General features: G+C 49.0%; 1 long non-coding RNA gene across 1 annotated transcript; it reads left to right on the forward strand.

Annotated features, from left to right (window-relative positions):
- Window positions 1–17,806: 17,806 nt before the first annotated feature.
- LOC141373378 (uncharacterized) lies at window positions 17,807–25,746 on the forward strand. Its single transcript, XR_012379284.1, has 4 exons — window positions 17,807–17,987; window positions 21,870–22,249; window positions 23,071–23,123; window positions 24,249–25,746. It is a non-coding gene; the product is annotated as an uncharacterized lncRNA (long non-coding RNA).
- The last annotated feature ends 834 nt before the right edge of the window (window positions 25,747–26,580 follow it).

A 26,580-nucleotide genomic window follows, 5' to 3' on the forward strand; every position in this document is an offset into this window, starting at 1 on the left:
TAACAGGTGCTAAAGTCTCCCCACTATTGGGACTTCCTGGGGGCCAGTCCCTAACCCTGCCTACATCTCTGCGATAGTGTCTTTATAAATGCTATTCAATTTGAACCCTTTATAAGTGTGCTGGCTGTTTTCTGGCAGGCCTCTCACGGATACAGATATTGATGACTATGGTGGAAATAACCTACAACCACTATAAAGTTCCTCAAGAAGGGCAAAGTTTAATACTAAACTGTGATGAATTCAAAGCCAAAGAACAGATCCTTCCCTTCCCGTGCCTCATTCTCCTCATCTGCAAAATGGGAATACTAAAAGCAATCCCATGACCCTTATGGGAGTCCACTGTGATAGAGGGCAGAACAGCTCTGCCAACTGGAAAGGGCAATGAGAGTAGAAGAGTCCTGAGTCCACAGGGTGGACCCACTTTTCCAGGAGCAGTGAACAGCTCTACAACTCTAAGTTCCTAGGTCAGGAGCCTGCAGATCAAAGCTGTAAAAACAGGAGAGGGACGTCAAAAAGGAGACGACCTTGCTGCTAGCAACAGAGAAAGGGTGGGGCAGGAGGTGGGGCAATTTTTAATGGGCCTCTCCTCAGGATAAGTTCTAGACAGAAGGGAGGGCCTCTTTCCTCCTCCTTGGTAATAATGACCCACCTCATGGGCTTGCTGAGTGTCTGTGGAAAACAGCCCAGGCAGAGATCCTGGATACGTCTATTTATGATGATGTTGACATAGAGAGGACCAGTATATTCATGCAGAGGCCATGTTTCCTGTTTCTATAAACATCTTCAATGTGAGAAAAGCCTTCAATGGGTCCATGGGCACAATTTATAGCTTGCTCTGTGCCAACATAAATCAAGCATGCATACCATCCCAGTGAAATAACTCAGATCGTTGATTTAGGCTGGTAAGGATCTGCAAACAGCCTGGATTCCAAGGCAACTCATTCTTACACCCTGTGATGGGGTTAGCTTTTGTCTTTGGGAGCAGGGAGGGTCAATCTGGCCACATGGTGCGGCAGAAAGCATGCAGATTTTGGTGTTAGACAGTATGGGCTCAAAGTGCTGGTGATTCAAGCTTAGTTTCCTCCTCTGTAAAACCAGCCATCAGCTGCCTCAAGAAATTGTTGGAAGAATTAAATGAGGCCATAGGGCCTTGGTAGGTGCTACTTTGTTGATAAAGTCACCTTCCTTTCTCTAAGCTTTTGCATTCTGTTTTGTTTCTTATATCTTCTCATTTAAAACTGGTCTCCAAATTAGCAGAAGTGGAGTCAGTCACAAGGTGTGAGCACCAAAGACACTTGGAACAGTTGGCAGTGTGCTTGAAGACAATGAACGGGGGGCCCAAGCCTCAGTCCCAAGCTTTGTCCAGAGCAGAATGTTGAAGACCACAAAGCCCTTTCTCTTGCACGGGCTCCTTTGGATGCAAATTCTCATAACTATCTTTGTGTGTGGACAAATGATTTTACTTCAGAATAATAATAAATGGAATAATAGCTTAACAAGACAAGTCAAGTTGCAGCCCATAACATTGTACTCTTGGGGATTAAACTGATTCATGGGCCACTGGGGATCCTTAGCAGTTTCTGAAAAAGAGTATTGCTATTAAGATTGAGCTCATACGAATCCTCTGTGGATGGATTTTTTTTTTTTTTTTTTTGCCAGCCTGTTCAATGTCTATACAATCTTAGAAGCAGCAGAAAATATATGTGCAGTGTCTCTTACGACTCAAACCTTGGGAGTATTATGTTTCGTGGATTCAGAAGACCTGACTTTGGCCCTAACTCTGCTATTTGCTTACCATGAGACTTTGCAAAATCATTTTCCCACTCTTGGAAAAGAAACATCATCCCAATCCTAACTAATCCACAGGCAGACGGGGGGAGACCCAATGAGAAGATGAATGTATGTGATAGTTTATTAACTGTGACTATCAGGCATCCCAGTGCCAAAAAAAAGAATGCTGACTTTCGCTCCCCAAACCTCAGCCTCGCCCCACTTCAGTCAAAGGCATCAGCATCTTCCTACCCCCTGGGGTCCTCCCCTGCTGCTGTCATTCCTCAGCAAGCCCTCTGACTGCTTCCCTGTATGTTGAGCAGTCACTGTTATTTTTAATATATTTATTTTAATATATTTCCACCTTTTATTTTATTTGAGTTACAGAAATGATACACTTATGCAAAGTATTTTAATGTACCCTGCACCCAGATTTCCGAAATGTTAACATTTTACCAGACTTGCTTTATCTCTCTCTAAGATTAGGTAGATAGATAGATAGATAGATAGATAGATAGATAGATAGATAGATAACCTTGCTCCTTCAGGCTGTTTAAGTGTTAGCCAAAATGCCGCCTCTGAAAGGTCACCTTCCCTGACCACTTAAGCCCTTAAATGCACGTCTCCACCCCATCACACCATTCTCACTGAAGTTCTCAACAATGCTGATAGTTTTCTTAATATTTGCTGGTCCCCTCTCTGCCTCCCCGGCTAGGATGGAAGTTTTCTGTGTACCTTGTCTTGCTCACTGCTGAATTCTCAGAACCTAGAACAAAGCCTGCAAAGAACTGACACTGAATCCCTGCTTTGCTGAATCAGCAACTTGGGGATTTGGTAGGTCTGGCCTGTGTAGGATTCAAATAGGCACATGGCGTGGTCTCTATGTTCAGTGTGTAGATGTCCCCCAGCGCCTACACGCCCTAGCTGCAACATTCACTTGCATCAAGAAATCACTGCTGTATCCTGTTCTAGGAGGAGATGACCTAAAGAACGGCTACCATTTCCATGGAAGTCCTCTGAGAAAGAGAGAGAAAACTACACCAATGCTCACAGACACAGAAAGAGAGAGCATGGCCAGTTTAGTGCTTTATGTATGGGCTCTGGAGACTGCCTTGTTCACATTCAGGTTCTGCCACTTACTGCTGTGTGACCTTGGGCAAATTACTTAAACACTCTGTGTCTCAGTCGCCTTATGTGTAACATACAGATAATAAAAATATCTTCTTCATAAGCTGTTTGATGAGTAAATGCATTAATATATTTTAAATGCTTGGCGCCATGCCTGGCACACAGTCAGTGTTCAGGAAGGGTCAGAACAGCATATATTACATAACTGAGAGCAGACAGTATGTAACTGCTTTAGAGGGTTTGTTTGTTTTTTTTTTCCATTTGGCCAAATATCCTGAATATTCCATGTCAATACCTGTGACATGATTATTAATGGCTAATATCTTCCTATCATACGGATGCACGGTAAGTTTCCTAACTTGTCCCCATCGCTAGATACTTAAGGTGCTTCTGATTTTGCTCTATTATAAACAACACTACGCCGAACATCCTAATATGTGCATCGTCACACATACCGGCAACTATTTCTTCTCATTGTATTCCCAGAAACAGAATTGTTGGGTCAAAGGCTATGCATATTTTCTGACCTGAGATATAGATTCCAAGTGCCTGGGACAGGTTTTCCTGACAGAGGTGTTTCCTCAGGGTCCCAAGTCCAGAGGCCAGGGTGGCTCCCAGTTCCAGCCAATTCCACATTGCCCTGTGTCCCTGGGCCAGCCAGGCAGCAGTCTGTGTGTCTGGTGGAGGCCGCCACAGGTTCCAGTCATCCTGCTTACTCTGCTCTGGGCAGGAAAACAACCCGGATGTTTTCTCCTTCAGGAGGTACCAGAGACCTTTGCTTCGAACTTCATCTAAGAGAATAAAAACAACCATATCCACCATGCCTGCTCTTTCCCGGCTGGCTTTTCCTCTGTTCTTGGACTTGTGATATCACATTTGCAAAAGCATCCATGTTTCAGAGGCCCTTTCACTCACAGCCTCTGCACCCCATCACCCGGCAGAAACGCTTCTGCTCTTTACAGCTTAGCTCAAATGCCACTTCTTCCAGGAAGCCCTCTCCCTTTTAACCCATGCATCCTGGTGGGAGGCAAAAAAATATATATATTTAATTTTTGATGTGCTTGCTCACCTATCATGGAATGCCTTTTCCCACAAGAGGAGAAGTGTCTGCTGGCTGTTGGTTTTAAGAAGGTCTGAGCAGTCCTTATACATCCTCTCCCCGCTACTTCCCCAGTTAAATAGGGATCAATCACTCTGGAGCGGGAAGAGTGGGCCAACACTGGTACTCGAGTTGAAAAGGCGGAATGGCCTGGCTCTGGCAGGGGTTCTCTGAGATGGCAAAATAAATTGTGGCAGCTGCTGGTCTGCAACGAGGAGGACCTGCATCCCACTCCTGGATAGCACCCCTCACCCAGGACGGGGCAGAACCTCTGAAAGGGTCAAAGAAAAAGCCATAAGACTTAACAGGAAGAGCTGTGCAAAGAGCACAGAAGGAACAGACCTAGGTTTTGTGGGGTTTGGAGCATACGCAATTTGGGAGGGGGAAGCTTTCCTTAAGAAAAATAATTACAAATATAAAATGTCTATGACCACTCCAACTCATCCAACAGGGGAAGCGTGACGGAGGACATGGGGTGGGAAATGGAAGAAGCAGCATTTTCACTGACTGAGCTTAAAAAATCATACTTCTGCAAATTTTATAATAATATCTGAGCTACGGGCACATTCCAGGGTCCCTCTCAGAGGGGGCTGTGCAAGCGAGGGGCTCTGAAGCCTCAGCTTCATTAAAGTCACCTTTGTGGTTAGAACTTTCTGAAGCTGAAGACCAGAGACAGACTCTTCTCTAAACTCCATCCCTTATAAGCCTCCGGGGTTTGGGGCAAACTCCACCTCGTATAGCTGAGATGGAATCTTCTGCCAAATGCAGGGGGGATGGCAAGCCAGATTTATCTGGTTTAGAAATACAAATAAATATGATATTTCTTGCTCTGAAGTATCCTAAAACATCTTCCCTATACCATACTCAGGAAATACCTTTATTTTTAAAAGGTGATCAAACAATGTATCCTGAGAAAATGATTTCCCTTCACGAGTCTCAGTCTCTGCATCTCAAACATGGGGATGATAAAACTGACCTCATCACTGGGGCGGCGTGAGAAGGAAAGGAGCTAATACGCGGAAAGATCCTGGCACAGGGGAGCCATTATATCTGAGCGTCTGCTCGGCCCCTGGCCCTTGGGGAGGTCCTGGGCACAGGCCTGGTAACTGCCAGCGCACAGACGACAGGAGCTTACTTAGACTGAGGCCCCAAGGGCTCGGGGAACGTCAGCTTGCTCTGGGAGCACACCTGGATCCAGCAGTCTGGGGCAGTAGATCCAAACACAAGCCCTGCCTTGCTGTCTTCCATGGCAAATCATGTCCCCTCTGAGGACCTGAATTTCCACCAGAATCTGGGGAGAATGTCAGAAGGACTAGCCGAGGTAAGAACCTAGCACAGAACAGGTAGAGGTGGAAACATGTTATGTTAAATCCATTCCTACCCTGGCTGAGGTTCTTTGGCGGAACCCTCCCTCTGGTTCCCTAGGAGGCATTTCTGAATCCTTCTTCTCTACAAGAAACAGACTCCAGCTCCAGGCGGAAGGCTTAGGATACTTTCTCCTTCCTCTTAGTTCTACTGAATTCTATTTAAATGAAGCATCCTCCTTCAAGCAGGAAACTCAAACCACTTCCTCCGACTAGAGTTTTTGCAATGTCCCTTTTTCTTAACAACTGGCCAGATGCCCAGCTGTGAGGAGCCAGAAGACTTTGATATTGGGGGGCGGCTCTGTGACACTTTTTCCTGGTTCCTGTGCTGACTCAGCACAATGAGTCTGGACTGGGAACCCAAGTCTCCATCCCTGAGCTCTTCCCCATTGCCCTCCTGAGGCTTCCTACCTATTGGCATCATTCAGTGCTCCAGGCCGCCTGCTGCCAAGATGGCAGGCTGCATCCAGTGATGCTCGTCCACTCCCAGTATCTTCTCCCTCGATGCCCTTCCCCACTGCACCAGCTGTGTCTTTGCCGCAGCTCGTTCTCAGGAGGACGAGGGACATCCTGATATCACAAGCTGGGTGCTGGACTGAGAGCCAGGAGCCCTTGGCTTTGCCAGCAATGCGTGCAGTGTCAGTGATGTCCCTAAACTTCTACTTTTTCATGTGCAAAATAATAGGGGCTGAACCAGACTGGTCGGAGGGGTCCTCTAAAGAGCAGTCCATATGCCCCTCATCCTACTGCTTGCTTGCTCTTTGTGTTAAGGACCCAGCTCCCTGTTCATGTCAGCATAACATTCAAACTCCAGTGCTTTTCTTTAAACCTCTTAATCAGTGAGCACTTGCTAGAGACCCAGCCCCATGCCAGGACCTGAAGATATTTAGATGAATAATATTGCTCCAACTCTGAAGGAGATCCCAGTGAGAAATGAGAACATTTAAAGATGATAAGAAAGGGGCTAATTGTGTGGGGGGGGAACCCACAGGGCTGGCTACCAGAGGCCCTTTGGAGCCCTTTTCCCAGAGGGAGAACTACTCCAAGTCTTGAGGATTCAGTAGGTCTCAGAGTTCAGAGAAGGTGAGGGAGGGGTGTTCCAAAAAGAGGGAACAGCGTGTGCAGAGATTTAGAAGGAATTCAACATGGCTGCCACCGCAGTGCTCCTGTCGTGAGCAGCAGAAGAGTCCGGGAAAGAGAACAGAGCACGTGCCAGAGGTTTTGGGACCTTGAACCTCCCCACACAGAAGGAGATACCTCTGTCTGAAAGCAGTTTCTGGAAGTTTCCAGTGCAATCAGAGGTCAAGGCACTTGCCAAATCCAGATAGCAGAAGCAACAACCTCCACGCACCACAACCCAAAGTAGCTTGAGCCCAGGACTCTTAGCTGGTTTCACAGCAGTCTCTGACTAAGACTTGAAGAAAACAGTCTTAAGAGTAAGACAAATATTTAGAGTTTTAAAAGCTCAGCCTACAAATTAGGAGGAATGGGAAACTTGTTCTAACTTGTTCAGATGTGCAACTTTGTTCTAATTTAAAGCAGACTTTGTTTTCTGGTGGGAGATAGATTGAGATCCTCCTGACTGCTCTATAATACAGTGGAAACCACTTCTGAGGAGCCAGTGTTTTATGTTAGAGACAACCAAATTTAATAAGGTAACAGAAGAAAAAAAAAGTGACGTCAATATGACTTTATCTGAAAATCAAATGAAATATGCTATTGAACCGACTGCAGTTGTTCTAGTCTTAACTGCTGTAGAAGGGAAAAGTGAAATTTTTCCATCTCTGGATCCTCTGCATTCCCCATCCCCTGACCCTAAGATACTCATTCCGCAAAAACGAAGCTTGCTCAGCAAAAGGAAGATGGAGTTTCACTTCACTTTTCTCCATCCTTCCAGTGCAGGAGGGAACTAATATTTTCTGAGTACCTGCTCTGTGCCTGGCCCTTTGCACTGAACTTTCACTATAACGTGGAACTCTATGAGGAACGCACTGTTCTCTCCTTTTTAAAGAGGAGGCAACCAAGGCTCAGAGAGGTTAGGTGAACTTGTTAAGGTCACACAGCTCAGGTAACATTATCCCTACGGCTGACTGAGTTAGGGCTGTGATCCCCTTCTTACCTGACCCTAAAGCCCGTGCTCCTTCCCCTGCCCCACTGCCTTCCTAGAATCCAGATGTTTGGTGCATGGATGGTGGCGATCTAAACATAGCGTCTGGGAATGAAGGGCTTTCAGTGGAATAGTATAAGTCCATTCAATCATTCATTCATCCAACAAGTAATTCTTGGGTGCCATGGTGCACCAGGCATTATTCTAAGCACTGGGAATCAGATAGGCAAGTCCCTGCCTTTGTGTATTCACACCTTATGGGTGGAACGGTGTGGTGGGCGTGAGTGACGACTCAGGAGCCACACACCTGAGATCACATCTTAATCCTGCTGCTGGCAACCTGTGTGACTGTGGACACATTGCCTCACCTCTCTGTACCTCCGTCTCCTCATCTGTACAGAGGGGCAAATAGGAGTGTCTCCCTTTATAGCTGTTATGAGGACTGAATAGGCCGGTATTTGCAAAGCATTTAGAGCATAGGAGTATTGCTAAATAGATAGCGGGGGGACACAGGCAATGACAAGGCAAGATATGCAGCGTGCTACATGATATCAAGTGTGAAGGTGAAAACTAAACCAGGACGGAAAGGGGATAGAGTATGATGGAGACAGGTTTGCAATTTTAGTTAGAGTGACCAGGGAAGGCCACACTGAGAAGGTGTCATCTGAACAAAGACCTAAAGGTCAGTGAGCTGACAGGAGCCATGCTTGGGCCTTGCCTTGATGGTTCAGAAGGCAAAGAAGGATTTTATGGCCCTACCTCTGAATCCTAATTATGAGTGTTGATTTCCTCAAACTGTAAATTTAGTGACATGCTTAACAAATTACATCAGTATATCATTGTGTGATATAACTTACCAATGTGTTTGTAAAAGATTCAGCGTCTCATGTGGTCTCAGAGACTGGTGAGGGATAAAGTCATCTCTGGAATATTCCTTTATAACAACAGAATTGCTGAAGTTAACTCGTGGTTTATAAGGTACATTCACAACCCTTATCTCATAGATAAAGCTGGCCCCAGCTGTTTGCAGGGCCCATACAAGTGTGCCTGTATTCCGCCCTTGACTTTCTCTTGGCTCACACCTTGCTGAGACTCCTCAGTCTTGGAAGTGGACAGCAGTGCGAGGACATCACCGAGTCTAGCTGTCCCCTGAGTGAGAAGGATCAAGTCCGACCACATGCCCACTGCCCTGATCAATCAGAAATGGTCTTCTTACATGCTGGAATGCTTGAAGAATGATTTTATTTTCGTGTATTCTCCGTTTGCTCTCTGAAAATTGTTTTTTATGCTTCCATGGCCCAGAAGTTAGGAATCTAGTTAACAAATTTCATCCTTATTATTATAATGTGAGATAAAGAACATTGGCCTGGGAGGCTGGAGACAAGGGTTCAACTCTGGGCTCTGTTATTAACTCCCATGTGTCTGTGCACATCACAACTTCTGTCTCTGGCTCTCAGTCCTCTGTCTACAAAATGAGGAGGTCAAAAAAGAGGCAGGGGCACCTGGGTGCCTCACTCAGTTAAGCATCTGACTCTTGATTTCCGCTCAGGTCATGACCTAATGGTTGTGAGATCTAGCCCCGGTCCAGCTCCATACTGGGCGGGGAGCCTACTTGGGATTCTCTCTCTCTCTCTCCCTCTGCCCCTCCCCACACCCCCCTCTAAAAAAAAGAAAATGAGGAGGTAAGGGGACACATATGCATATACACAGACACACACACACACACACACACACACACACACACCCTGCTTTTTATTTACTGCTTGTCTTCTCTGGACCAGGCATAGGAAACACACCATTTCATTTTAAGATCACAACAATCCTAAGTCAGTGTCATTACTGCTACACGACAGGTATAATGTTGTTCAGTGAAAAGAGGCCAAGAGCAAGACTGGAACCGAGGCCCAGCCCGCTATTGGCTGCAATTGCTTAAGGCTTTCTAAGAATCTTCCTAAGACTGTCATTACCTGATCTTCGAGAACGTCGAAACCATCCCTGTCCCCTTGACTCTTCCTTTTCTGCAGCTTGAGTTGTAGATAATCTCCCTTTCCCTCCAGTGCCTGTCTCATGGGTTTCCGCCCAGTTATGAAGAACCACCCCCCCCCCAGCAAAAGGAAAACATAGGGAACAGACTGGCATGCAAGTGACAGTTGCTGTCCAAAGTGATCCTCTGTTTTATCATCTTGCCCCTGGAGGCAGACCAGAATAAACACAGAAACGGTGCTTCTAAGCGGGGCCAGAAGCCTCCCCCAAAGTGGCTCACTCAGTTTCTTAAGAAGCCCGGGTCTCCTGGGGATCAGCTGTCAGCCCTGAGACCCTTCTCTGGAAGCCCCTTCCCATGGCATGGCAGAGAGCAGACAGGTGGTATGGTCTCAGGGAGAGACACTATGTGTAGCACAGCCTCTAATTCTCCGTGTGACCTGGGGCAAGTTGCTTCCTCCATTGTGAGTAAGAGGGCACTGGAGCCGGTCTAGGGGAAGCAGGAATCTCAGAGCTTGGGAATGAGCCAGACTGGGTTTGGACCCCAGTTCTGCCACTTACTGGGGGAATCAAGGCACTTGGCATCTCATCTAGAGTTCCTCTGCTCTAAACTTGAACCTGGACTGGAAGACAGCATCAGGCTCTGCTGCTCACTAGCTGTGGGGCAGTGGGGGCATCACTAGCTCCCTGGGCCTCAGTTTCCTCATCTGTAAAATGCACAGCATAACGAAGTTCTGCCCAGTTCAAACTATCAGCAGCTCCTACCAGGGCAACCGGCTTTAGAGGCTGTGGTTGTCTTTGAAAACATCAAGGCAAGACTGTGCAGTCAGATTTGATTTCTCAAAGTCACTTAAAGCTGTAGAGAGTGGTGGTTCTCAAACTTTAGTGTGTATATGAATCATCTGAGATCTAGTTACAATGCAGCTTCTGATCCAGTAGGTCAGGAGAGGGGGGTGGCGCAGAGATGCTGCTTTCCTTGCAAGTTTTCAGAGCACACAGGTCCGAGGCCCACACTTTTGAGTAGCAAGGATTTAGAGTCATGTGGCTTCCATAGCACAGACAATAATGAATCCATTTTGATGATTATGAAGCAATAGCCCGTTTTAAGTGATTTATTGTTGAATTCATTAGATAAAGAAATGCTCATAGAGGGCCTGCTATGTACCAGGCACAATGGTGGGAAGTGGGATTTCAGTGGGAAACAAGGGCCAGGGCCTGCCTTCCCAGAGTATTTATTCTAGTGAGAGAGAGGAATCAAGCAAGCAATTAAGATAACCCAGGTATAGGGCTTGGGGGTGTCCAGTGTGTTGAGGGGGCAAAGGGCTGGAGAGCGTCAGGGAAGGCCTCCGGGATGAAGGCACATGGAGGCAGAAAACTGTCTCTGAGAAAGAGGGGTACTGCAAGCAGAGGGAACAGCATTGCTGGGGGCAAGGCCACCCAGCCAGTCAGAAGCTCAGTCTTGATTCAAATCAGGTCTGTCTGATCCAAGATTTACTCTTGCTGGTATCTTCCACGACGCATGAATCAAGTCTTGAGCAAAGCTTCCAGTGGTCCTTCCCCAGTGATGTCAGAGCACCTGGCCTCAGAATGAAGAGATATCTGGGGAGCAGAGGTCTCAGCATCACCTGACAGCCATGGCGATTAGGAAATTTGCCTCCACACAAAACATGTTGCACCACCAATACCATCCAGGCTTGGCTTCCAGTTCTTGCCTCCTGAAGACATGTGACTGAGAAGTGTCGTTGCCCTCCCGTCGCTGCTAATAATAACCCTTACTTTTTTTAACCAACAATGAACTTTGGAACTTGGATGTTGGTAGCCAGTCACATCAGCTGGCTATTCCTTGGGTGAAGTTCATCGGAAACTTACCTTACCTACCTTACGTACAGCAGTGTTCCTAAAATGCTAAGCTTGGTGACTGGCATATTATAAGTACCCAGTATGAGAAGGAAAGAGAGTCAGAGGGGTTAAGTGATTTCCCTAGTCTCCAAAGCAGGTAAATGGTAGCTCAAATTTGAAATTATGTCTACCTCTGGGACACCTGGGTGGCTCAGTCAGTTAAGCATCTGCCTTCAGCTCAGGTCATGATCCCAGGGTCCTGGGATCAAGTCCTGCATTGGGTTCCCTGCTCAGTGGGGAGTCTGTTTCTCCCTCTGCCCCTCCCTCCTGCTCATGCTCTCTCTCTCTCTCCCTCAAAAATAAATAAATAAAATCTTAATAAAAAAAAAAGAATTAAGTCTACCTCTGAAGCCCAGCACCTTTCTCCAATTCCTCATGCTCTCCTTAGGTTAGAATTATACCCTTTGCCATTTGACTTTGTAGGGCCTCCCAGTAGAATGGGCAGATATATTTCCCTGTCCAGTGATACTGGGCTTGACCATCTGACTTGTCATGGGCAAAGAAATATGGTTGGAAAGGACAGCATGGCAGTTCCGGGTTGAGACCTCAAGAGGCATTTTCTGTTTCATGTTCTTGTCTACTCACTTGCTCAGTTACTATGAGAAGAGAAACCACAGACTACTTTTCAGCCTAGTCACCAGAATGGGACAGAGTAGACACAAACCTGACCCGAAGCCCCACCAAACCTGAAGCCTGAGCCCAAGCCAGCCAACCCTCAAACCCATACGTGAGAAAAAAATCCTTGTAGTTGTGACTGAGCATTGGGTGGTTTGTTACCAAGCACTATCGTGGCAATATCTGACTAATACACTCCACAAAAAAGTACAGCCAAGCCAGGCCAGCTCTGCAAGTATTTCTTGAGCCCTTGTTGGGAAATAAAAAGGAATTTAAAGTCATCTCTACCCTCAAAGATGGTTTCGTTGCTCCTGTCTCCTTTGTTGAGCACAGTCATGACATAGAAATCACAGACCGTTATTTTATAAAAAATAAATGCGTATGTCTGTTTATCTTGTTGGAGAGAAATGTATAGCTCTGTTAAATGATACCTAGCAATACCAAGGCATATATTTTCCAAGAACTCAGTTGTATCATAGTATTAACTTACTCTAAGTTATAAAATCAATTAAGGTATTAAAGTAACCTTACTGGGGATGTAAAACTTGACTCAGCTGGCCCTTAGGGATGGGAAGGGCTGAAAGACACTAGATACAGTCTTCCTGCCAAGTCGTAGGGCTTTGGTGTTCAGGAGTTTTGACAGAGGTGGCTAGCAACCAGCGGTTGGGTTCAAATCCTCAGGCTGCTGCTTTCCAGCTGTGTGACCTGGGGCAAGTCACATATCTCTGGCCTTCAGATGAGATTCCCCTCACCCTCGTCCTCATGAGCTCTCTTCTCTTTACCTGCAAGGGCCCTTTCCCCCTTTGTCTGCCTGGAGGACACTTGGTGGCCCCCTCTCTGCCAAGAACGAAGACCTCCCCTCCTTTAGGTCCCAGCTACACCCAGCTGAAATGATGCCCCCCCCCCCCCCGGGGGGGGGGATACTCCGGGCTCCTCCTTTTCGCATGTGTCTCTTTTCTTATGACAGACACTGAGCTCCTTCAGGACAGGGCAGCACATCTGTATCCTTAGATCCCCAGGGCCTTACACAGCGCCTGGCATGTGTCAGTAAATACCAGCAGGCTTTAACTAAACTAAATGGAATTGCCCCAAGTATCATCCAGCGGTAAAATAGTTTAAAGTGCAGTTTCTACACTGTTTTGTAAAAAGCATTTCAGGGCTAAATACATACATAAAAAAGAGACACATGCTTTGAAAAAAGAGGTCCACACGAACACACATGCGGGCAAACAAACATATGCCAAACACAACCCTAGGAGGTTTCTGCGGACTTGTCTCTCATTGCAGTCCTGTAATTTCCCTCTTGGCCGACATTGGCTTCGGCCTGAACCATGTTTCAGACTGCTGGCAAGCAGCCTACTGGGTTTGGGCTTATGTTTTTGTTTTTTGTTTTGTTTTTCCTTTCCTTTCATCAGACCTGAAACTAAAGCCACAGGCCTTTCTGATACCTCTCAGCTGTGGCTGTCATGCTTCATGTCACCTGCTCCCTGCTCCCAGGCCATGTGGATCCATAAATACGTCCAGAGGTAACAAGCTGGTCAACAATGGCTTCCTTCTAGAAGGAGACAAAGGGAGGCCCCAAAGGGACCAAATAGTCTGGGAAGTGGCCATGACCCAGGCCAAGCCTCCACTCTTCCAGACCAGACTGTCATCTGATGGCCTGGCCTACTGGTCAACTTCCAACATCAAAGAGGTAAGGACACTGGGAAACTGAGGCACGTGGAAATGAAATAAAATGAACTAAGTTGTAGCTGGTGACCTGGGCAAGGCTTTAAGAACCTAAATCCTTGGGGAAGTAGGGACAGCTGACTTATCAGATAGAGCTCTGGGGTCACACATAGCTTATGTTCAAATCCTGGCTCTGCCGCTTCCTCCCGGGCAAGTTACATCACTTCTCTGACCCTTGTTTCCGCAGCCATCAACTGGCTTACACCTACCTTGCAGAGCTGACACAAAGATTATATGAGTTCAAGTACGGGATGGGCCAAGCACTTTGTAGGGAACTATTCTATGGTGGTTTCTGTCAAGGTAGCTGAGCTTCCGATCCCAGAAGTGAAAGAGCCTGTCGGGATGCATCCTGTCCCCCCCCCCACTCCCCTCTACCCACAAAGTGAGGTCGCCCCACGGCTACCTCCCATCCTGTGCCTGCAGGTTCTCCAGGCAGCCTACTGCCCCCTGGAGAAATTCTCATGACTAGAAAGTTCTTCCTTAGGCTGACTCTGAAGAGAGTCTGAAAATGGTCTCTCCAGAGCTTTTGCCCATCGGCCCTTCCTACTCAGGGCCATTCCCCTGTGGCAACCTTCTCCACAGAAGCAAGCTCCCAGGCCTTCCCTGAGGTGGCTCCAGAATTCCCGAGGCTTTCTGTATATATACAGACACATATTTGTGCGTGCATGTACATGTGTGTGCGGGCATGTGTAGGCAATTACGAGGAACTACACAGACACATAGAAGAGGCACCTGTCCAGGACTTGGAAGGTCCAGGAGGCTTCTTGGAAGAAGGGTGTTGAACCTGGGTAGCAGCTGGGAAGTGGGTGTGCAAAGTCCTGCCGCTAATACGGACAAACTGAGACTCAGCAGGGTGCCTCCCCTACCATGCCAGCGGGTGATAGTTGATGTCTATGAAGTGTGTAAAGCTAGATATCATGATTGCTGAATTTTTATTGTTTTTCCTGTTCTTCAAAATACCTTTCCTGGGGGTGCCTGGGTGGCTCAGTCAGTTAAGTATCTGCCTTTGGCCCAGGTCATGATCCCAGGTCCTGGGATCGAGTCCTGTATCGGGCTCCTTGCTCAGCAGGGAGTCTGCTTCTCCCTCTGCCTGCCACTCCCCCTTCTTGTGCGCACACAATCTCTCTTTTTCTGACAAATAAATAAATAAATAAATAAATAAAACCTTTAAAAAATTGAAAAATATATATACCTTTCCTCGTCCACTTTCCTCAGCAGGATTTGCCCAGTTCATCTGATAGCATGTTTCTCCATTCACCTCTTTAGGAGACAGAGAGAGCTGGGCTTGCATCCAGCTGTCAGTCACAGCTGGGTGACTAAGCCAAGTGAGAGGACTTCTCTGAGCCTCCAGTTCCACAGTGTAAAATGGGGACAGTCCTGCCCACTCCCAGGGCTGGTGCATGGATTGAACAAGGCACCGTATGGGGAAGTCGCTCAGCACGGAGCAGATGTTTGGCAGATGTTTGCTTCCTTCCCTTGCCTCACGAGATGCTGCAGGCTGATCTGATATTAGACCTCTGCTAACAGTTGATAATGTTATCATAGGATGTGCCTTCAAAGGCATTTACATTTGAACTAGAGCGCACCAACCAGTTCAGGGATGCCAGCCCCCTGCTGGGCTTAGGACCCTGAGAAGGGGAATGAGCAGACCTGAGGCCAAGAAACTCATCCCAGAAAGAAGGAGGTCACAAGAGGCCAACTGTGACAGTTTTATGCACGCAATAGGAAAGGGTGATCCACTGAGGCTTTATGGTGGAGGTGGCAGAGGTCTCTGGTGGTGGCAGTGCCATAATGTCACATGGGAACAACCACACTAGGTTCCCAAATATCTTCCCTGGGTCTACGCTCAGCCCTCCAGAGCCACTCAGAAGATAAATCCTGCACAATTATAAATCGGATTATGGCACCACCCCACCCCCAGCCCTAAAATCTCCTGGGACTTATTGTTCTTACAATAAAACACCAAATCTTCCCCATGGCCCTTGAGGCTCATCATGATGGGGCCCTGGCTTCCTCTGCAGCCCCCCAGGCAGACCAGCGGGGCCTCTGGAAGCTAGGCAGCTCCAGTCCCTCCAAAACAGATGCCCAAACGGAGCCTCCACCTGTCCTCTTAGAAGATAACCCAGGTTATGAGAAGGCGAGGAGAGGACCAGACCAGTGCCCTGCTCTTGGTTAGGGCAGGGTCTCTTTGAAGGACTCTGGAGAGCCTCCGTAAGAGTACTGATGGGAATCATAGCATGAGCCAAATGCACCCAGAAGGGCTGAGCTGCAAGGAATCCAATGACAACACTCTGTTTGGAGGTGAAGGCAGGGTTAGGAAACCAGCAAGATAGGTGGAGACAGCCCAGGCTAGGGCAGCAGGCAGCCTGTACCGCTCTAGGGGTCAGGGGAATAGAAAAAATATGCTCTAGGGGCCATGCCTGTCAGAGCCAATGCCAGAACTATGGAAGAAAGGAGGGGAGGGAGAGGGGGATGGACCCCTACCCTCTGTCTCCTCCCACACTGCACTCTCCAGCAGTAGCTGCCCTTAGGCCCTCTAAATCCAGCTAGAATTTAGAACCGAAGGGCATGTGGGTGATATCGTTCTTAGGAGTTAGCCCTCTAGGGCTACGAGCAGGCAGAGAGGGCAGAAAATTAATTGGATGAGAATGACCACAAATAAAGAATTACGAACGCAGCAGGCATCCCAGCATCCTGCAGGGAGAATGAGAATAGCCAGCCCTAAGAGGGTCAGCTCTTCCCCAAGAAAGAGAGAATGCCATGTAAGGGGAAGAGGGAGCCTGGCTGACAGGCAGCATTCCCAGCCAGGCCGGAGTGTCCACATAGCATCCAGATTCTGTGTCCGGCACACCTGCCAGAATAGTCCACACGGCCAGACACCTCATACCTTGGCCCCTGCACAGTGGCGGAGGGAGTTGTCCTATGATCCTGGACCTTGCCCATCCTCCCTGCTCCTCCCCAGGACCAAGACCTAGGCACGCAACGGGAGCCTGTGGTGCCGCCCATAAGAGAAGCAAAGATGACTCAGATGCAATCATAGAATAATGATAAGAGTAAGCTAACAATTGCATGCTATATAACATGTTATCGATTGTTATCACTGCAATAATCACACAATTAAGCTCTACCTATGTGCCAGAGACCATGCTCACTCTATTAAATGATACAGGCCTCTTCCAAACACTAGGAGGTGGTGGATATTATTCCTACTTAAAGAATGAGAGGAAGACCCAGAAGAGGTTAAGCAGCTTGCTGAGGTTACTGTCAAGCCCAAGTTTGCTGGCTGCAAGCCAGGCTGTCAACTACCATGCGAGACTGTCCTCAAAGCTAGCTGGAACACACAGATGAGCGGGAAGGAGAGGCAGGATTCATGCAGCCCTCTGTGGTCAAAGGGTTGGAGTTTGCCTCTCCAGAGTGGTCTTGGAACCCTGGTCCTGGACACTGTATTTTCCAGTTCTGCCAATCTCTGATATCCTAAGCACTCAGCTCTCTCTTACCCCTGGGCCTTTGAACAGGCTGTTCTCTTTACCTGGAGAATTGTCTTCCTCCTTAATCCCCTCATGGCTTGATTAAATCTACCTTCTTTTACTATTTTTTTAAAGATTTATTTATTTATTTATTTATTCATGAGAGACAGAGGGTGAGAGAGAGAGAGAGAGAGAGAGAGAGAGAGAGAGGCAGAGGGAGAAGCAGGCTCCCAAGGAGCAGGGAGCCCGGTGCAGAACTCGATCCCAGGACCCTGGGATCATGACCTGAGCCGAAGGCAGATGCTTAATGACTGAGCCACCCAGGCGCCCTCCTTTTACTATTGCTTTTGCTCCACAAAGCCTCCTACCCCTTGTCCCGCTCCACAGCAGAACTCAGTCCTCCATATGGTTCTGAGCGTTGATCTGTTTCCCCTACCAGGCTGCAAGCCCTGCCAAGGCTGAGACACAGTTGTCTGGCTTACCCCTGTGTCCCAAGGGCCCAGGCCAGTGCCTGGCATGTAACGGGTGCCTGGTAAACGTGTGGCGAAAGCAGTTGGATGCTGGCACAGACTCGGCCACCCAGAGCCTGGCGCGCACTACAGCCCACACAAGGAGAACCACAGCCAGTGCTGCAGGAGCAAAGAGGAGGCGGAATCTCTCCACCCACCCGAGGCCAGAGCAGGCAGGGCCTCAGGGAGGGACTTCCAGAGCAAGGGCTGCTGAACTGAGATCCACGCATGGGCAGGCTTCTGGTGGCACGAAAGAAAGGGAAAGGTGTTCCAGGCAGAAGGAGTAGCATGTGCAAAGGCTCAGAGGAACGAGCGTGCATGGTGAGTCACTCGGAGTGAATGACAGGAGGGGCCATGGGAGAGGAGACCTGGAAGGGATAGGTCTGGCCTGTGAGGGGTGTCCAGGCTGAAAGGCAGGAGGCCAAACCGGGTGGCAAAGAACACAAGCTTTAGGCTCAGAAAGACTGGAGTTTAACTCCACACTTTGCCATTTCCTGGCTCTGTGACCTTGAGTGAGTTGCCTAATGTTTCTAAGCCTTAGTTTCCCCATCTGCAAAATGGAGTAATCACCGTACTTGCCCCTACGAGAATTAAATGAAGTAATGCATGTAAAATGCTTTGCACAGGTAAATGGCACGGGGCAAGTGTCAGTGTCCACCCTTCATAGCCACTCTGTCCTTTCTGGCAGTGCCGGGGGAGTGGCGAGGAGAGTTTTGTCCCAGACGGAGACAGGGAGACAGAAGCTGCCCAGGAAGTGTTTGTGGAAGGGAGGAGGGAAGAGGGGAATTTTGAACAGGACCTTAAAGAAGGGGCTTGGAGAGGTGAGGCAGGGGTGGGAGACATGTACTGAGGGTGAGGGGACCAAAGCACAGGGTCTGTGGGGGGACAGGAAGTGGGACGGGCCAGGAACAGGAGGGGTGGGACGCGGTGTGGTGGTGGAGCAGGACTTCTGCAGTCAGCAGGTCAGGGCATGCGTGTGTGGTACTGAGCACACCAGGAATAGACCAAGGTCTCCCCACTCCTCCACGGTGAAACCAGCTAGTCATTTCCGATGCAGTGGCCTAGTGAGGTCACCAAGTGGAATACTGTCTGATCCCCTGCACCTGGTGGCCATGGTCATTAGGGGAGGGCACGGTCAAGCGGAGAGAAGGCTCAGCCCACGGCTCCCAGGAGGCGGGGATTCCTTTAGCTCCTCCCCCCGCATCGGCTGCCTTGCTCCACCTCCACCCATCCACCTGTAAGGACAGGTGGAACCAGATGTGACCAAACTCTCTCTTTTTATGATTCTGAATTCCTATGCAACGTCTGGGGAAAGGACTGAGGAGAGGGAAAGACAACCGGAAAGGGTCCTGCATCCAGTTTGAGCCAACTGAGTGGTCCCTGTTCTGGAAATGCTGGGTATTATCATTACTGCCTCTTTGAACCTCAGCAGGAAAATGAACCAGGTTCCTCCAGGGGCCAGGCATTCTAGATGTACAGTCAGAGCCAGAAGGCTCATTGCTCCCACAGGGACAGAGGTGCCCAGACAGAGCCGTGGAGCTGTTCAGGGTCTCCAGCTAGTCAGGTGGTGCCAGAACCAGACTATGCCCAGATTGATCAGCCACCCCCCCCCCTCATTATACCAAAGCACTTCTGGGAGCACAGTATTGTCTCTGAAAGCCCCTGGGAGGCAGGGGCGGAACCAAGACCAAACACTGCAACCACCACCATCAATAATAACAGCTGTGGCCTGTTGAGCACCAGCGACACGCAGGGGACCTGGCATTCCCTTGTCACTGACCCTCCAGCAACCCTTCAGGCATCTTTTTTTTTTTAATTTATTTTTTTTATTCATGTGACAGAGAGAGAGGGAACATGAGCAGGGGAGAGAGGCAGAGGGAGAAGCAGACTTCTCGCCGAGCTAGGAGCCCGATATGGGGCTCGATCCCAGGACCCTGAGATCAGGCCCTGAGCCAAAGGCAGATGCCCAACCATCTGAGCCACGCAGGCGCCCCCAAAGCCACGCAGGCGCACACAAAGTTGTGTGGCTTTGCCAAGGTCACACGGAGAGAGTGGGGGTCCCAATCCGGTCTTCTCTGGCCACCATCTGGTCTCTCTACTCAGATATGGCTGCTGGAGGAGCAACCTAACCATTAACTAATCTGGTGACTTCAGAATCTGGCTGGACACCTTCCCACTCAATTCTCCGTCAACTTTGCCAAACTTTGTTGTAAGCACTCCGCATAAGTGATCCCCATTTTCCAGATGAGGAAACAGACACAGAGAGGTTGGATAACTTGCCTGGGGCCACTCAGCCAGGTAAGTGGCTAAACTAGGAATTCTTCTCATAGATCTGAATGAGGCCAACTCGGAGAGCTGCCCCAGACACCATGCAGAACGTGATTACACCCAAGCATTACACACACACACACACACACACACACACACACACACACACACACACACACACACACGGCACTGCCTAGAAAACTGCAGGCCTGGGAAATTCCCCTTCTGTTACCACCATCCTGAAAGGGGAGCATATGACACACCTTGGGGAAGCAGAAGTTTGGGGCGCTGGCAACACAGCTTCCCACTCAAGAGACACCCCAGTAATGCCCATCCCCCACCTACTTGCTCCTCCTAGGAGCCAGTGCAAGGTAAGGAGCAGGGGCTCTGGTGTCGACTGGTGCAGGTCTCAGCTCTGCCTCTTACTGCTGTGTGACCTCAGGCAAGTTACTGAAACTCTGCGCCTCAATTCCCTCCTGGTTAGTGAGAGGCTGAAATGAGATAACACACCGGAGCACTTGGCCCAGAGGCTGGCCCCAAGCAAACATTCTGTTCCTATCCTGCTGCAATCCAGCGGTGCGTTCACACCGTCATTTACTCTCATTTACTCCCGGATTCACCCTCGGCTCCAGGCTGTCAACAAACCTGGTTCGGAGCTTTCCTCAACCACCTCCCTCCACCTAGTCCTGGCCCTGAGATGGACCTTAAGTGGAGAAGGAGACCATCCTCTTCTGGATTCCTGTGTGAGCTCAATGTTGTAACAAATAAGCATGAACTCAGTGGCTTAGAACAACTGTTCTAAGTTCACCCTGTTATAGTTCTGGAGGCCAGAAATCCCAGTCAGTCTCACTGGGCTGGAGCCAAGTGTTCTCAGGGCTGGTCCCCTCTGGAGGCCCAAGGGGAGAGTCCCTTTCTTTGCATTTTCTACTCTCAAGAGGTGCCTACCAGCCCAGGCTCAAGGCTCCTCTCTCCGTCGTCAAAGCCAGCAACGTACTATCTTCTCTCTGATCTCTGCTTCTGCTCATACATCTCCTCCCGCTGACTCCGACCCTTGCGCCTCCCCCTTCTTATGAGGCCCTGGAAAATCTAAGATAATCTCCCCACATCTAGACCTTTATCTTAATCATATCTGCAAAGTCCTTTTTATCAGGTCGAGTAACGTGAGTAACATATTCACAGCTTCTAGGGATTTGAATATAGATGTGTTTGCAGGGGCCATTCTTCGGCCTACCACACCCAGGCCCAGGATCCTGGCCCTCCGGCTTCCCCGGGGCCTTGGAAAAGAGTGAGATTAGGTGGCCGACCTTCATGCCTGGACACAGCTGAGAAGTCAGCGGACGTCATTCCCCTTCATGATGTACAGACACTTCGATCAAGGCCACCGCATGCATTTCTCAAGTCGGTAGCCCCGAGACCTGGATGTGGCGCAGCTCAGGTCAGGTCCCATGTAAATGAGGGCCTGCCCTCTACTGAGGCCAGCTACAGTGTTGCCAGTTACCTTCCTGATGTGTCCCCAGACTTTTCTCTCTCCCGCCCAATCTCGACTCAGCCTCCAGTACGATCTTGTTAAAACAGACCCCATCATCTGCCTCTCCTGCTTGAAATCCTCCCCAGGTTCCCTGCTGCCCCTAGGATAAAATCCAAGCTCCCGGGTCTGGCTCATTGGGATTGTTTTGACCCAGACTCTGCCCACCCCATTCTCTGTTTCCTCTCCCATGGCTCTCCCTCCCCCACCTCCGCATGCTGAGCCCTTCCCAAGGACGTCATTATCTTCATCATTTTCATCATCAATCATTTTGGTAATAAAACCCACAGCTTCCTCTTACTGAATGCAAATAACTGGGCAAGGGATTATGCTAACATTCAGTTATCTTTGCAAATACTCTTCTCCTAACTAGAATTCCTAACTCTCCCACCTGTTACCTAATGGACCAGGCTTGCTGGGAGAACACAAGCCCACCCACCCCTCCGGGCAGGATTAAACTCGCCCTCCTCTGGGCAGCCCTGGAATGACCTCTGGCCTCCATGGCAACTGCTCTCCACTTCCTGTCTTGCCTGTCTTCCACCTTGAGCTCCTTGGAGATGGTGATCTCTTACTCATCGAGGCATCCCCAGCACTAAGTGCCTGACATGGTACAAATGAAATACTGGAGAGAAGAATGAATCCAAGCCCCGTCTCAAGCTATCCACTTCCTCTTCGTCCAAGCCTGTGTTCAGCAACTGCTCTCCAAGCAGGCGCTCGTTTCTGAGAACAGGAGGCAGGATTCTTTTGGGATTCTGCTTGATCCGGATCCACCCCTGTAGTGGGGAAGGAGGTAAGAGAGCGCATTCTAAGTGTTCTGCATGCCTTTAATCTCCGCTTGTTTAGTCCCTACAGCTGTCCTCCTGAGTAGATTCTGGTATTATACCGATTTTACAGACGAAGAAACCAAGGCACTGAGAGCTTAGGACCTGCCTGCCCCAAATCTCATGGCTGGGCATCTGGGTGGTAGAATTTGAGATGGAGCTGGGGTCTGTATGCAGGCAAACCACCTCCAGGAAGCCACATATCCCACCCCCCACTCCACTTCACTGCCTTGTACCTTTATTTATTAAGCACTTACTGTGTAAGAGGTACAAAGCAGGTGTTCTGCATACAATGCTTATTTAATCTTCCTCATGAGGCTTGGATATATTAATATCACCCCTGTTTGAGAGATTAGTCCAGGCTCATTTACGCTAAGATTCCACACTTACAAGAAGGAGCCTCCTGACCAAAGCACAAAGGTTGGCTTTAACCTTCTTTCTCTTAAGGCTCAACTGAAGAAATAGTCCCTGGGGAATAAACTAGTCCTACCAATATTGGGGGTTTCCAATTCCAATGGGCTTCTGCCCTGTTGTGCCCACTCGGGCCTAGGACCCTGGATGGTTGCCAAAGGCAGTGTGGCCATCTCAGGATTAAGGCAGGTGGGTGGGAGGCCAGCCCCTGAGCTTTGGGCTGCGTGGAAGGAGAAATGAATGGGCTTGGGGTCAGTTGTCCTGGGATCAATAATATTGCCACTTGTCCCAGACCCTTGCTAGTTTTATGACCTCAGGCAAATCACTGAAACGTCTGTGCCTTAATTTCCCCATTGGTAAAATAACATCTCCTTTGTAGAACTGTTACAGGATTCAACGAAATGGGCGTGTGGAGCTGCCAGTACCTGCCTGGTATGTAATCACGGTAATGTTAATAATAGCAATAAAAACTGAAGCTCGCAGAGCTGCAGGCCCAAGGTCACACAGCATCCGGTCTACTCACACTCTTCCTTTCATAGCTTCTGTTTTCATCCATGACTCCGGCACTTGGGCAGTTCCCTTGGTTTAAAACCACAGAGTCCTCCTTGACCAGTCCTTCTCCCTCGTGGTCTGTCCCCCGTGCAATGCTCCGTGATGTCTCCTGAGTTCCCTGCCCGTTTCTGCCCCCTCTGCCTCTCTCCTGGGCTAGCTCAATAACCTTCTCAAGAACGGAGCCCAGCACAGCGACCAGGACTTCTGTACTCAATAAATCTTGAATGGATGCTGTGGTGCTCTCTCCAGATATTTTACTTCTTAATCTACACCTTGCCCCAAATTCTCTAATCCTGAGATAACTTTGAACACCTTGCCATGCACATGCAGAGCCTCTCTGAGCAGCCCCAGTATCATCCCATGGGCCCCGGTGACTAAGGACCCTCATCTTTCCTCCTGTGTCCTTCAAAATTCTCATCATTAGTCTGTCTTTGTTCATTCTATTCCCTGTGCTTGGGATGCCCTTCCCTTCCCTCCCAGACCCACTTGGCAAATTTCTAGTCATCTTTCAAAATACTCTTTATTCACGCCACAAATAAGTATTGAGGGCCCATGATGTGTCAGGCACTGTTCTAGACTCTGAGGTTATATCCAGGAACAAAGTAGAAGTCCCTGACCACAGGTTGCCTCTAGTCTATGGACAGTCCAGCAGTGGAGGCATCTAAGCCAGTTAGAGATGGGGGGGGGGGGTCCTGCAGCTCCAGGAACCCCCTCCAAGATCCCGCTTCCCAACCCTCCCTCCACTCTCAGATACCACCGAGCTCCCTCCTGGTGCCCCCTTGTACTGGGATACTGATCATAAGGGTCTAGTTACACGTCTGTCAGTGATGGCCAGGACTGTGGTTTCTGCATCATGGCATCTCAAGTTTGTTCACTGGCTGGAAGGAAGGAAGGGAACGGTTCCCAAGTGGTGGAACAACAAGTTGCAGATAGGCAGTGGGGCTGAGGGAGGCAGGGAGGCTGTAGACCCCTGTTGTAGACAGACTGGATTTACCCCTTCCACAGGCACACCAAGCTCACGCCAGACCTGGATGCCACCACAGCTCTTGAAGGGACCGCAAGCCTGCGCTGGAAGTTTTCAAGCCTACCTAGACTGGATGTTTCGCATCTGGACTGCTTCTGGGGCTCCCAACCATCCTGACGGCTTTCAGCCCACCCTTCCTGGCCACCCTGGGCAATCAGTCAGCCTCACCTCAAAGCTGAGACCGCTAAGGAGGAGGGCGTGGAAGGACAAGATGAGAATTAGCCCTTGGCCTTTCACAAGAGAAGGATCTCCTTTCCGCCACCACCTCTCCACAGTGGTATTATCAACCCTCTTTTCAGCTGCAACACTAGAGGTCAGGGGTTAAGTAACGTGACCACAGTTGCTAGCTGGTGGGAGAGCCCAGGCGCACACTCAGTCATCTGGCCGCAGAGACCACTCCCTTACCTAATTTCAATCCAAGTGTCAGGGGCTCCACCAGGATTCCCACCCTCAGCACTGCTGACATTTGAGCTGACTGTTCTGGGCATTGCAGAGTGTTTAACACCATCCCTGGCCTCTACCCACTAGATGCCAGAAATCACCTCCTTCCTCCTACACACACACACACACACACACACACACACACACACACACAAACACACACCCCAGTTGTGACAACCAAGAATATCTCCAAACATTGCCCAGTGTTGCCTGGGGGGCAAAAATCTCCCCCACTGGTCTGCTCCTAACTGAGCAACGGGGACAAGATTCATGGCCTTGGCTACCACTGTCCTCCCATATACAACAGTCTGGACGAGTGGTCTCCAAGAGCTCAGTGACTCAATGGGGGGCAAGTAGCAATTTGATTTATATGGATTTTAATCCTTAATCTATGTATATTTAATTTTATCCAAGATCCCAGAAGTTGGTCTTCACCAGTGTTTGCTGTTTATATTGCTGGTGGGACACAGCTATGTTTCTAAATAAATATGATGAGTGAGGACAGGTCTAATATTACTTACAGAGAGAGGAGCAATCAGAAAAGTTTGGAGACCACTCTGCTAGATGATCTCAAGGCTTCTGTCAGCCACCTATCCTAAGTTCTATGAGAATAAAAGAGAGCCTCCTACAATACTGTGATGTCCGGGGCACTCTTTCTTTCTGGGCTTCAGTTTCCCCCTCGGGGGGAGATGGGGAAGAACCCACCTCATAAGATTGTTGCATGGACCAAAAAAAAAAAATAATGTATGCACAGTGCTTAGCACAGTGTAGAATAATACTCAGAAATGTGATTTTCATATACAGATGCAAAAACTAAGGTTACAGAATCTTCCAAAATTCCCCTTAGGTCTTTTAAGTTCCTGTGTGGTAAAGGCCAAATTCAAGACCCTAGTCCACCTCACTCCCCACCCCCCAATGTGCGGCTCCCGTGGGACCTCAGAACATTCCTAGTGCTTTTCTGCCCTTCCACACTTGTGTCCCTTCCACACAGCAGCATGTATCAAATTTCTCTTCAGTTTGGTGGAATAAATAACTGGTTCCCAGTCCCATTTTGTGCTAAATCTTTCTGTTCGCCTTAATTTCTACTTTCCTTGGGAATGCAAAATGCAAAACCACTGCTACGAAAGACAGAGGCTCGCTAAAATTTGTCGAAGGAATAAATAAATGCATGAATGAACCATGACCAAAGACAGTTTCTGTCTTATGGGTCAGGCTTCAGTCAGATGTCCCAAAATTACAAAAGTGCTTAGGAAAAGGTGCTCTCATAGCACCCTAGAATAGAATGTTCCTTCCAGGCTTGTATTACGGTTTCTAATCGCGTGATTGTCAGTCCCCTCCCCTCTGCCATAGATGACAATCTGCACAAAGTCAGGATGGGTCCTCTCTGCTCATTGTCATATTCCTAGTGCTCTGTCCTTGTCTAGCATCCATAACTTGTATGCTGAGGGAACACGTGAGTCCATGAAGCAAGACATCATCCTAGCCTCTCCTGCCTTTTACAGCCGAGGCCCAGAGGACAGAGGTGACCTGGCCACAGTCTCTCAGCCAGCCACCATCAGAACCAGGTCTGTTGCCACCCCCATTTTCTTTCTGCCTCCCTTCCCTTAGTCAGGAATCCTGAGGACTGTGGCCCTGCAGGTGCTCAGAACCCCACGGCCGTCTCTAAGAGAAAGGAGAGGAAACGTCTCAATACTTCCCTGCAGGTGTCAGTGGAAGACGTATGGCCGCGGGAGGAATCTGTCCTTCCAGACTGCACCAAGGCCAAGCTGGGAACTTGAACCAGCCCCCACCCACTGCCTCTACTGGCTGCCGACTCCAGGAGTGGGTAATGACTGAACAGCGCTTCACAAATGAGCAGGCACCTCTGCGGGA

This window comes from Callorhinus ursinus, unplaced genomic scaffold, assembly GCF_003265705.2.
Source record: "Callorhinus ursinus isolate GAN/ISIS: 27379988/994484 unplaced genomic scaffold, GSC_fseal_2.0 scaffold9, whole genome shotgun sequence".
Classification (NCBI taxonomy): Eukaryota; Metazoa; Chordata; class Mammalia; order Carnivora; family Otariidae; genus Callorhinus; species Callorhinus ursinus.